The sequence below is a fragment of the Strix uralensis genome, chromosome 2, assembly GCF_047716275.1.
Source record: "Strix uralensis isolate ZFMK-TIS-50842 chromosome 2, bStrUra1, whole genome shotgun sequence".
Lineage (NCBI taxonomy): Eukaryota > Metazoa > Chordata > Aves > Strigiformes > Strigidae > Strix > Strix uralensis.
The window spans coordinates 50,017,122-50,030,809 of NC_133973.1; the positions used below are offsets into that span (position 1 = coordinate 50,017,122).

Genomic DNA, 13,688 nt, shown 5'->3' on the forward strand with positions numbered 1-13,688 from the left:
GAAGATAAACAAAGTTCATAATCAAAAAGATTATATTTGTATTTCAGTGTAAAAGACATCTTTTTTGTCTAACATTCTTTGTCAGACAAATCTAAAGAATAGAAATTCTGACCTTTTTTGTTTTGAAACTGTGTGTATGCGCAACCTGAATCTCCATTTTTAGCTGCTTCCCGATGTATTTCAAATGACTGTATGTAAAGTGAAAAAAAAAAAAAAAAAAAAAAGGAGAAATTATTTAATCTTTCCAGTATTTCACAGCATCACAGAATGGTTGAGGTTAGAAGGGATCTCTGCGGGCAGTCTGGTCCAACCCTCCTGCTCATGTAGGGCCACCAAGAGCAGGCTGCCCAGGACCATGCCCCAAAAATATAACTGAGAGAAAATATATTTTAAAAAATATATGAGAGATGCTCAGATATGCAAGAGTTTTTATTATTATCCTGACAGAAACACAATAAATGTGTTGAAATAATTTGCAAAAAGCATGCAAGAAAGTGTAGGTTAATTTAAAGTAGACTTTTCATTTAGTCAGCCAGCTACCAATGGGAGGAAGTCAAAGGATAAACTCCCCTTTGCAACCTAAACCCTCTCTCTGACATCCCATCATGGTGTTAATATGTTAACCTGGAGCACATCTGACTTCCTACTGCTTCTTCCTCCGTGTGGATAGTGATTCCCACAGGATATAAATATTAAAGTAGTTGCACAGGAGAAGATGTTCTTAGCAAGTGGTGCTCACTGAAGTTAAGTGAGAGTGGATGAATTGATGCAGATCCCTTGGCAGTTCAGGTTACTGTCTCAGAAAGGACAAGGCTTTTACCAGACATGTAGGACAATCAGGGAGTCAAAGGAGACAGTCCAGCTTTATTTCACATTCCCAATTCACTAGAGCATTCAAAGAAGGCATGTTCCTGGATTTACCCTTTTCCTGTTTTTCTTTCAGAAGATCAGTGTGTTTGTAATTCTAGGCTAATTCTGCTCCAGACTAACAAAAGTTCATGAACTCTGTCCCCTTCTTACCTTACTGAAATTGATACACTTTTCATTCCCAGGATGCTATTTGCTAGGAATGGCCAGATGTCATTTAAATGTTGTGGGAACAAAACTCTTTCCTGGGTCTCCTAACTCCATAGGAAGTCTTTACCTTAATTTCCTACTTGCACTTTTGAAGAAGCACTTTTTGACCCTTTTTATAATTTTTTTCCAGTCAGTACAAAACTTTCTCCAAGCAGACATACCCGTTGTCCACGTGCAATGCCCACAGTATGTAATGAATGCTTTCAGTTGATTATGACCTTTCGAGTTTGCATGATTTAAATCATGCTTCACAGCTTGTAAAGAAAAGACCCAGATCTCCAACTATAACCCCCCTGTCTGCTCCCAAATAGATGGCTTCTTGCTGCCTTTTCTTAAATGTTGCATGTATTACTGTGATAGTGGTGAGTAAGAGATCTATAAATGGGTTCTGGTGAGGAGTAAACATCATGTGGTCGTTCACTTCAGAAGCTTGTTGAGTGGGAGGCATTTACTGAGCCTTGGTGCCCTTGCTATAATCACTGATTTTCAATGAAGTGCTAATAGGATATGTCTGTTTTCTCCTTAGTAAAGTTGTTTCTTATAACACAGGCTGCCTTAACAAAATCTTAGGGTTAAATATATAAGGCTGGAAACTGTTCTAATAAAGACAAATTTTATTTAGCCCTCAGGTGATCAATGCACGGTCTTTAATTATATAATATTAGCACTGAATGCGGTCATTTCTTTGAATATATGGAGATACAGCTAAAATCTGGATTCATTTCATGTTTTGTCTTCTTTCAGCTAACATGTTGCATAAGAACAGAAAATACTGACAGTTGGAATTACTGATGCTTTTTTTAGAGTAAATCTTTTACCTGCTTACTGTTAACCAGTTTGGGCATATTTTCAGGAAATAAAAGTGAGACACAACATTAAAAACTGTAATTTTTGAAGAAGAAAAAAAGTGAGATTTTGCAGTTAATTAATTTAGATTTATTTTTGAAGTAGCATCTATGTTGAATAGCACATAAATAATTTCTTACATAAAAATAGCCATTGCTAGTTAGAAAACTCAGGGAACCAGTCTTTTTTGTCCCAGAAGTTAACACTGGCATCACACTGACTGCAATCACAGCCCTGCAGATTTTCAGACAGGGAATGGAGAAAGTCTTGAGGGCTGAAAAACCCTCTATTTCCATGATTCAGAAAAGATCCTAAGCATGTACTTCTGTCCCTTCTTAATCAGGACAACATTTAAGCATTTGCTGTCAAGTACATCCTTTTCTGTTTTCTTTAAAATGGCAGAGTGTTTTCAAGTATAATAAGGTTGATTGGAGTGTCAAGGGAGGCTCTGGTAGATAAGCTGCAGCAGCTGAGAGAATAACCAGGGAACATAACTGTGAGGATTATTAATGTACCATAAGCAACCTATTTTTGAGTTTACAGACTCCCATTGATCTCTGGAGGAGTTTGAGCTCTAAAAATAATGTGCCTTTGGGAGCTGAGAGAGAGACAATTGGAGCCGGCTGGAGGGAGGTCTGAGTGGATTGGAGCATCATGGGGAGATAATAGAGGGTCCACTGGCTGCGAAGGGAGTTCAGGTAGCAATTATAAGCAACCAGAGAGCAGAGAGTACACCGGAGAGAAAGGTAATATTATTAGCAGGTGTTAAAATAGCACTGCTTGCAAACAGTGTGCTTCAGGCAAAATTTGAGAAGAGTGGGCTTGATTTTCCTCAGCACCTAAGCACTGAGGCAAGGTTTATCATCATGGCAATTTGGTTGCTCCTGTGTTTGGATGGAAAGTGGCTATAGTATTTTTTTTTTTTTTTGCTCCTCCTGCTAATTAACTAGTCTTGTAGGTGCATGGCCTCCTAGAAGACTAGGTTTCCTTTGACTAGAGCTATTATGTCTCAGTTGTGACTGGGAGAACCGGATACAGCAGATCTTTTGGTGGGTCCACTTCCTAGTGAGAGTCCTGTGCCATGCGAGTGGTAAGAAGAGAGGTGCTTGCTTGGCAGGGTGAGATCTGATGCCAGTTGGGACCTTTCAGCCCTGAGGTCATAAAGTTATTAAGTGATATTTATATTGTTTTCAGCAGGAGCTGGGTGTCAAAGGTCCAGGATTGATGAGGACATGAAGGGAGACCAAAGGAGTATTTGAAGAAATGGAGCATGTGGCTAAAAGTAATCCCAGCTGCCACACTACTTGGATTATTAGCAACACAGTAATACAGTATATAACACCTTGTTGTTTTAGTTTGGAAATTCACTGACAGTTCCACAGCAAAACAAGGGCAAGCAGGGACCTTGCACCTGTCCCACGAATCCATCCTGTCCCTCATGAGTGGAGGACGGCTTCCCTCAGGACAAACAAAGACTCTTCCTAGACTCACAGACTGGCTGAGGCTTGAGAGCACCTCTGGAGACTGTCCAGTCCAACTCCCTGCCCAGGACAAGGTCATTGCTCAGGGCCATGTCCAGTCAGGTTTTGAATATCTCCAAGGATGGAGACTCCATAACTTCTCTGGGCAGCCTTTGACAGTGTTTACCTGACAGTAAAAGAAGTTTTATTTCATGTTTAGTTGAAATTCCCTGTATTTCAATTTGTCCCTGCTGTCTCCTGTCCTGTCACTGGACATCACTGAGGAAAGTCTGGCTCCATTTTCTTTGTACCCTTATCACCAAGATCCCTAGGGCCCTGGTGTGCACAGCACAGGACAGATGGTATTAGGAGCTCAGGAAATAAGGAAAGGCTAAAGTACTTGGAGAAGATAAACATGGAGCTCCCATGCAGCACAGATGTCTCCTCCAGGATGACACCTGCAGGAAACACAGCCTTACCATCTAAGATGCCGAATCTGCTAGGAAGGTATCAAAAATATCAAGTAATCCTAAAACCCGTAATGCTAAATTATGGCTGTCCTTCATGCCACAAACCTGCCCACAATGTACTTGGAGGCAGAACCTGATGTTGGCCTCTTTCAGCAGAAGGATCAGAAAACACTTGTGACACTGAGGACCACATTGTGCTCAGGTGTGCCTGCTGCGCTCTGCACACTCTCTCTCCTGATCCTGGGCTTGAGCACTCCAATTTAATCACAGCCAGCAATGTTTTATCCACCCACCACTGGAAAACAGTCACCTTGTGACATTCAGGAACAGGCACAGAACAGTTTGAAAGAGAAAGGAGAATACTCGACTGAAATACATGGAGAACGTGTGTAGGCAGGTGGTAATTATATAGGACAGGATTACACGTGTGTGCGTATCCTGGGGAGCCATCAAATATAGCCTTAAAGTTGGATTTTGTTTTTGAGATCAGAAAGATAAGTACCTAAAATTACCTGGTTGGAAGGAAACAGAACAGTACATTGCCTTACGGAATCAGGCTACGAGATGATTACTTGTTTGATTGCTAATGACCACAGAGCGTGTTAGTAGCTCTACGTGTGTTTTCATGACTTTTCCTGTGGACAATAACACTGCTTCACTTTTTTTCAAGACAAGTTAATCAACTTTTGACTTCTTTATTCAAAAGTCACCAAAACTTTCAAGCACTTTCAACCCATGTAGGGTTTCTCTTAATAGCACTTCTTTAATCCAGGAAAGTGTTTTTTCTGAAAGCGAAGTAGTTCCAGCCTTTTGAATGTCCCTCCAAAATTGGTCCAAATGTGTACAGCCTGCACACGTTCAGGAGCACAGCAAAAACTTACTTTATGCAGCTCATCATGAAATAGAGAAGGTTGTAATTTTTTTTTTCTGTTCCGTGGGTTTTTCTCTACTTTCTAAGCATTTGTTAAAGGTTCATGAGTTCAATAAAATGTACCAAAAATAGAGATATTCCTCCATCTCAAATACTTACATCTTAGCTGATTAAACATATATGCTGAGAAAGTTAATGTCTTAAACTTTTGCAAGTTAATTTCAAAACCTGTTTTCCTCAGTACTGGGCTCTCTGGAACCACCAATATCAACAGCAACCACCAACGTATCTTAACTTCAAAGAGAACAGGAATAGACCCTATGCTGGGCTTCAAATTAGCTGAGACTATGCAGGAGTCACTGTAGACGGGTCAATGGAAATTACTCATCATTTCCCAGACAGCAGCTAAACACCTCACTTTACATTAGTAAATAAATTAACTCCAGTGGGATTTATACAAACAACACAGAAAATACTATGCTACCATGTCTGGAATACTGTCTTCAGTGTTGGTCAGTCATGAGAATTAAAGCAAAAACAGGGAAGGAGTGGAGTTGTGACAAAAACAGTTACAGGAACAGATGCAATACCAAAAGAAGAGAGGCTGAAAATCTCTGGGACTGTTCAGTTTGGACAGGAGACAAAGAAGGAGACTCACTACCAGTAAGGACTCTAATGGACAGGACAGAGAAAGCAAGAGAAAAGGATAATCAAAGCAGCTAAAAAAAAATTAAAAATATATATATATACATACACATGTATGTATATACCAGTAAATAGTATTTACTGGTAAAATTAAATGCTATCTTGATTTTTATCCAATTGGTGCACCCCTACTACCTGCAGCGTGGCCACACTGCTGTGCCATACAGCAGGATTTGCCACCCGTGCCTGCTGAAGCAGTGCTGGGGCTTCCCTGGGAATGAGTCCTGGGGCCCATGTAGGGCTGGACCTGGCTCGCCTGAAGGCAGGGGCACCGCAGGAGCCCCCCACACCCTGCCTGAAAAAATGAAGGCTTCAGAGGTCTGAGCTCTTAACAGAGTTGTGAAGTTTCATCAGACAGGGATTTGGAGTGTGGGCGGGAAAATGTAGTGTATCAGAAAGATTTGTTTCACGCCCACTCTGTATTCCCCGAGCTTGGGTGAAAACAAGTACACGCAGTGAAAGCAAAATTGCAGGTGCAAGGAAGATACACCCCCTCACAACTTCCAGGTACTTTTCTGCATGCTCTCAAAATCCCTGTGAGTGCGCTGATAAATTATTAATTTCTGGTCTTGTATTTGTCACACAGGTCTGACAAGAGAAACTGAATGGACTCCAGTGAATTGAGATAATTTGAAATATTTTATATATTTGTATGAAGACTATGAACTTCCTAACTCTACAATACTCCATAGGAAGCATCTTTGTGCATTTATATCAACAGTTTCTTCTTGTCCATTTTGTTTAATATAGGAAAGTACTGCTGAAATAAAACAACACAGCAACTAGCAATGAATGTGTATATACTCAGGAATGATTTTGACCTGAGAACAGGGAATAGTGTAATTTGAAGTTTGAGCAGAAGTAGAATAAATACTTTTTTAAAAAAATAGATTCATTATTTACAATTAATCTGGTTTCTTTCCTTTTGAAAAAAATCAATATGGACAACAGAGTTTTAAAATTATTTGACAAAATGCAGAATAAATGAGGAAATGTCTAATTTCCTGTTGTGTACTCCTGGTTATAGAACAGGAATCGTTTATCATGTATATTAAAGGAAATTAAAATATTAAAAGGGATGGTCTTTCTGATGAGTTGAGCTAAATTCTTTTTTTGCTGTAGAGCCAAAGTGTTTCTTTTTCTTGAGAATCTAAAATGCACTCGTGTTCTGATATGTATGCATCACCTTTACTTTGTACAATGAGAATACAAAATGTGAGCTAGCTGACAGAAAACCTTCAACCTTTATTCAAATAAACAGGTCATCCAGCCTTGATGCAACATGTTCCAGAATATAGGTTGAAGGATCACTATCTTCAAAAGCCCAAATAAAAAGGGCACATTGAAATACTGATGCTGAACAAAAATCATGTATGATCACAGCAACTCTTACATACAGTGATTAATCCCTGACACTTGTTTTATATGGACTGTACATAACTGAAGATTGTTCGATGCATATTCTATTTTTGGAAATGAGATCTTATTGTTAGAGAAATTTAATACAATGTGTCTCCTTGGTCTCTCTTGTGTTACTTAATGTGAACGGATAAGAGGAGCCATTTTGTGATAATGTTCTACTGTTGATTGAGACTATTCTACATGCTCTGAAACTCTCTGCCTGGCTCTTGTTTATTCACTTAAAATAAAGATAATTATTCTGGTTAGAAAACAGATTTCAAGTTGAATATTACTAATGATGACATCAGTTTAATTCTTGTTTTCTCCGTCAGACAACACAAAAGCTAACCGGCAATATTTTTGTATTTTAAGTTATTATGTACATTTGCATTGCTTTGTACAGGAAATTAGGAACTCGACTCACTGCAGCTCAATTGAAAGAACATTCTCATATTTTTTACTTTTAATATAAAATACCAACATTGCTTACTATCCTGCTTCATCCTTACATGCTTGTGGCTGATTACCCTTAATGCATTCCTTGGAGGCAAACATCCCCAAAAGACAGGTTGAAATGGAAGTGTCAAGAGACAGAATGCATAAGAAGCACTTTCATTTACATACTGATATGATTAATATCTCTATTCAATCAAAAATGGACAATTTTCCCCAACACTGCATTATCAGTCACTGATATTAGACTGCATTGTTCCTGCCAGTATGGAAGTGATAAAAAGAGGAGAAAACACACAATCCCTTGAGCTAAAAGCATGTTGAAGGCAAGATGAGTCAGGGCCTCTGCTTTTATTGTTCTTTACTCACTTTAAAACACTAATTTCAGAGAACTGTGGAGAGGTAAAGCCACATTTTTTCCCCTCCTTTCACAGTTCACAGAATCACAGAATCACATCGTCTAGGTTGGAAAAGATCTTGAAGATCACCTAGTCCAACCATTAACCTAACATTGACAGTTCCCAACTACACCATATCCTAAAGTGCTATGTCAACCCTACTCTTAAACACCTCCAGGGATGGGGACTCCACCACCTCCCTGGGCAGCCCATTCCAACACCTAACAACCCGTTCTGTAAAGAAATGCTTCCTAATATCCAGTCAAAACCTTCCCTGGTGCAACTTGAGGCCATTCCCTCTTGTCCTATCGCTTATTACTTGGCTAAAGAGACTCATCCCCAGCTCTCTGCAACCTCCTTTCAGGTAGCTGTAGAGGGCGATGAGGTCTCCCCTCAGCCTCCTCTTCTCCAGACTAAACAACCCCAGTTCCCTCAGCTGCTCCTCGTACGACATGTGCTCCAGACCCTTCACCAGCTTCGTTGCCCTTCTCTGGACACGCTCGAGTAATTCAATGTCCTTTTTGTAGTGAGGGGCCCAAAACTGAACACAGTCATCAAGGTGCGGCCTCACCAGTGCCGAGTACAGGGGTAAGATCACTTCCCTGTCCCTGCTGGCCACGCTATTGCTGATACAAGCCAGGATGCCATTGGCCTTCTTGGCCACCTGGGCACACTGCTGGCTCATGTTCATCCGGCTGTGAATCAACACCCCCAGGTCCCTCTCTGACTGGCAGCTCTCCAGCCACTCCTCCCCAAGCCTGTAGCGCTGCTGGGGGTTGTTGTGGCCCAAGTGCAGCACCCGGCATTTGGCCTTATTGAAACTCCTACAGTTGGCCTTAGCCCATTGCTCCAGCCTGTCCAGATCTCTCTGCAGAGCCTCCCTACCCTCGAGCAGACCCACACTCCCACCCAACTTGGTGTCATCTGCAAACTTACTGAGGGTGCACTCAATCCCTTCATCTAGATCATCAATAAAGATGTTAAACAGGAGTGGCCCCAAAACCGAGCCCTGGGGGACACAAAGAAGGTAAGAAACTTCATAGTGGAAGTTCCAGGGGATAGGGAGAGCGGGGACTACATCACCGTCAACATGTCTGAATGTGTAAGTGAAAGAAAAAACCCCATCCCTGACACAGACATGTGCTTCTTTTGCCAGATTTCATCTCCTTGCTACAAAGTGGAGGGGTAACTCCAGTGGGCATTGAAACAGCTTAATGTTGGGGAGGAGCTAGGCAGAGGCAAAGAATATTTTTTCTCAGGCTTCATTTTTCTTTTAAACGAAATTTCAAAATACATATAATTTTAAACCATCTCAAGACTGACAGCTATGGGATGTGGTGATCACTGAGGACCCCGAGTGAGGTCTTAGTGCTAAAGGAATCTTTATTAAAGCATAAAATGAGCAACTAAGTACTAAAAAGAAAGGAGCCTATGAAGTCTCTCTGTCTCAGCTAGCAAACTCTTAACAACTAGTCTGAACCATCACATGCTAGGTATGTTACTTTTCATCTAAGTCTTATGACTGTATAAGGCGTACACAGACCAGTGAAAGATGCCCCAAGCAACTCAGCAGTCTATTACTTCTGGCATGGAGAATTTTGCCCCAAAAATGTTACATTTTGGCACAAGTTTAAGGAAAGATGAAAGAAATTACAATGAAAGATGAGCACAGAAATACATAATAACAGATCATGCTAAAATCATGCCTGTTTCATGTGTTTACATGCCAGTCTTTGTCGGTATGAGCTAAACTTGCTAACAGCTATATATTAACACCTTACTAATGAGATGATACATGACCACCCCTAGGCAGTGAAGCCAGAGGAATGGTTGCAGCAAAATAAATAGTTATCATAACTGAACCACAGAGAGATAAACTTACCTCCACCCCACAACCCCTATCCTACCTAATGAGGAACCCATTAAATAAAGAAAAATATCTGGATTTCAATGTCATTCCTATGTTCTGGTCTTCGTAATGTGCTGGTGTAACACTAAATCAAAGGGACAGTATTGCCTTGGTGTCACTAAGCTCCGTGCATGTAAGGTGGAGGAAGAGTTTTCTTTGTTATCTCCCTACCCAGAGCTCTGCACTGTAATTTTTTTTTTGTCCCAATGCTGAAAGAGGGACTTCTTTAATCTAACTAAACATGTTTCTCTGAGAAACTGCTCAACAATGCAGTGGAGACATGTTCTGTTAGAAAAACAGAAAGAGTTATTGTGCTGTGCCTGCAGCAAAGGGTTTAGTCTAATGAGACAGCAAGACCCTGACACATGCAGGGAGAGACTTTTAATCATCAGCCACTGAACAAAAGCACACTAATGATTTCTCTGATCATCTGCACAGAAAAATCCAAACACTTAGAGGTAAGGTTAAAGGTAGAGGTAAAATAATTACTGTTACCTGAAAACTTTTGGTGAGTTTGAATGTATTTGAATTGATTACTCTGGTTTAATCATTTTCAATTAAAAGGTTATAATGCTTCTGCATTTCTAAGACAAATAGTGCTACTTGCCTTAAAACTCTGGAGGCTTGGCTTTATGCTTTACTTGAGTTACAGAACTAAACGGGCAGTTTTGCATTTTCTCTGATGGTGCAAACTATTATCTTTAGTAGTAAAAACAAAGCCCCACTGTACTACTTTACTTACCATCCCAGCAAAACATCTGTAGTTACATGCAACTGTGTTTATGGATGTGAATTCCCAAAATCAAAGTCCTGAGACACAGTTCATTGAGTTCAGGGACATCTTACCAGGACTGTGCTCAGTGCAATCACAAGGCTGATAAAGATGACCCTTTTATTTATCTCTTGTTCCATGCAGTCTGTAAATTATTTATTGAAAGATGCAATAAAAATACAGCACTTTGGCCATTTTGTATTATAAAAAATTGATGCTGAGAGAAGAGAATCAGAGAAGGCTGTCCAAGGAAAATAGTTGTATTTTTCTTGGTAATAGCTTTAGGGCCAAAATGTTGAAACAATTTTCTTTTGCCCTTGTGACTAAGTCCTGGTTTTCTAATGTGTGCACATTTAATTTGAACGGGTTTTTCTTCGTAAATGAAGCAGATTAAGTAATGTGCTTGGCAAAAAATTCCTAATTTTGGTATACAAGCTGCCTAGTACTACTGGTGGATGAATAATTACAAAGGAAACTCCTCCTAAAGCTGTTTTTTCAGACCTCAAAAAGTACTGCAGCTTTGTTCCTTACTTTATGGCCCAAGATAAAACAGTTCTCTAGAGACAAAAAACTAAGGGTTGGATATAAGATCAGTCAAACTTGGTAAAATCCAGTTTTCCTGTGTCTTTGGAAGCAGTCTAAAGTAATTTATAAAATAAACACATCTGTTCATATGTTCTACTCACTTCCCACTACATTACTTTGCAGTAACTATGAAGTGGATATTGTCAAAGATATTCCACAGAACACTGGTGACTAACTGCAAGTGCAATAGCGAAGTGCAACAACAATGTGCAATAGCAAAGTGACAGTGTTCTGGCCCTGATACCAACTGTGGGTTTCATACACACCGGTGGTTGGTAAATCATGTCTGGTACCTAATTAAATTTGATTTTGTCTGGATGTCATACTGCAAAAAGTGACCTAATCCTTTGCTGTATTTTTAGTGAAACTGGAATTAGATTTGTCTTTCTCGCAGATGCTGCGTTCTTTGTAAATGTTTTTTACAGGTACTCCAATTGTTTTTATTGAGAGTATTCTTCATCTAATGCAGTGGCTCTTCATCTAATACTTATGACTTTCCTAGATGATCATTTTCAGGGCCAGAATGGGTCTTAACAGATCTCCCTTCTATCAGGAAACAGGTAACACAAGCCCTGACCTGAACAGAAATACAGAAGTCTGCATGCAGCTGAACTGGACTTTGTAATGATGCAGCACACAGTACTTTCTGTCCTTTTTAGCACATGCGTATTGACCATGCGAGGCACATTTGGGCACGAGGGGCAGGATTCACATGCCTTCTTGGACAGAAGGAGGATCTATATGAGCAGATGGACTGATCAAGTGCAGGGGGACAATGCAAGAGGCGTGGACTCATGGAGGCTGAGATGGGGAAGGTGGGGGTGAGAGGCCAAAGAGGGCATAAGTGTAGGTTTCTGCTTTGAGAAACAAGTCAGGCAGTGCAAGAAATTTCAGGGCTACCAAGATCCCTGCTGCCATGCCAATTCTTTCCTCCTGCTCAAGTTTTCTAACAAGTAGCTCAATCAGGAACATCAGAGCAGGTCTGGCAGGCTGGGGAAAGGTATATGTGCTGAGCTGACACATGACAAATGAATGCTTATAGGAAGGTCAAAGGCTCAAGGAGACATCTCAAGGGCCTTTGGATCCTTACTGTTACTGAACTCAGGAAAACCACCTTGCTTCTTGCTCCCCACCAAAAGTCCTGGTGCGTGCTGAGGTGCTGATTTGGAGAAGCAGGTTGAGTGATGTTGGGAGGGGTTGAATAATTAGGGCTCTACTTCTCAGTGTTGCTGGTTGCCATCACAGTTATTGCCAAGGCTGGCCCTGGCCTATTGGCCATATCTAGAATTAGAAGGGTCAGGAGAATACCCAAGTTTGTGATTTCCTACTAGGAAAGGAACACAAATTCTTAACTGTCTTATTGTACAGTGAAGTAGCAAATGCACAAACAAAAAAATCAAATAAAGAATTCTCCCCCATGAAACACATAGTTTCCTCCTCCTCCCTCTTTCTGTGACAGCCATGTGTCACCAGAGCCAGGGTATGGTTTACCACTCCTCTGGCTTTCACAATGTTCTTGGCACTTCTCGCACACTTCTTGCATGCACATCCATGCACTCATCCTCTGTTTTTATTGCTGAAGGTTAGGGAGGATAAATGAAAGCTTTCAATGCCACTTTCTATAGCTAGTTCAGATCTCTCAGATAATCTCCCATGAGGTCACCTACCTCTTCTAAATGTCATGCACGCATGTGATCTGAAAGCCTTCACAGTCTGTCCTCACGCCTGAATGACATCCCAGTGACTCAGGCACTAATGCCTCTGAATGAGGCCATGTCTTAATTCCTTGCTTTGCCTGTTTCTTCAATAAAATATTGCTGACCATCCTTGCACTGAGAGCTATCAAGCAGGGCAGTGTGAGGGGGGAAAGGTTTGCGGAGATTGGGAAAATGACACTGGATGGCATCGCACGGTTGAGAATATTCAGTCAGCATCAAATACATATATAGTTGTTGTGACACAAATGGGACATCTGGGCTCTTTCGTAGCCCCTGAGAGGAGAGGAACATGCTCTGCCTATGCTGCGTGCCCAGCAAGGCAAGTGAAAGCCGTATGTGCTACAGTCATGTTGCTGACCTAGAACCAAGGGCCAGGTCATCTGCTGGTGTAGCGTGGCACCACACCATCCACGTTGCTGAAGCTATGCTGGTTTGCACCAGCAGTCGCTTTTGCCTGCAGCCTTGTTAAACTGGGGGGGGGGAGAGAGAGAGACTCGAAAGAACATAGACTGCAAGGGAGGAAAAAAGCTGAACTGCATCCTTTACCCTGTGGGAGGGTGAACTTAATTTACTGCATTGGTAGTTCATGGATAAAGCCCATGGCTCATCAGCACCCACCTGGAAAAGGGCCTCAGCAGATCATGGGGTCTGGAGGAGCCTGGGGAAGAATGTGATTCAGAAAGGCATCAGGTGGTACCACAGCCTCCCAAACTCCATCCCGCTGGGGTGGCGGCAGGCCAGGGCGGCAGGGAGGAAGGATTAGGGGCCTCTCCTTCCCTCTCCTTCCCTCCAACAGGAGCTGTCCTCTGCCAGCCTGGTCTCTCCCATGTTACCCCCATCCAGTCCACATGACAGGGGCTTCCTGCCCTGCTGTCCTGCAGGGAGTTCCTCACTTCCATGGTGGAGCAGCCTGGGTGCCTACAATTTCTAGCCCTTCCCCACAAAGCAGGGTCTATCTCAGCCTTCTGAGAGCTTCTTTAGTTTGGCTGTGTTTTCCACTGCAAAGTCATTCTGTTCAGCTTG

General features: G+C 41.5%; 1 protein-coding gene across 6 annotated transcripts in view; it reads left to right on the plus strand.

Annotated features, from left to right (window-relative positions):
- SMPX (small muscle protein X-linked) overlaps positions 1–7,101 on the plus strand; it is a 44,507-nt gene extending 37,406 nt beyond the window's left edge. For 5 of the 6 annotated variants that reach the window (XM_074858642.1, XM_074858644.1, XM_074858641.1 and 2 more), the window contains exon 5: positions 6,016–7,101. The gene's annotated coding sequence lies outside the window, so the exon portion shown is untranslated. Of the gene's footprint in view, positions 1–3,117; positions 3,580–6,015 lie in introns of those variants that run through there. The other variant, XM_074858647.1, reaches the window with a different exon arrangement.
- The last annotated feature ends 6,587 nt before the right edge of the window (positions 7,102–13,688 follow it).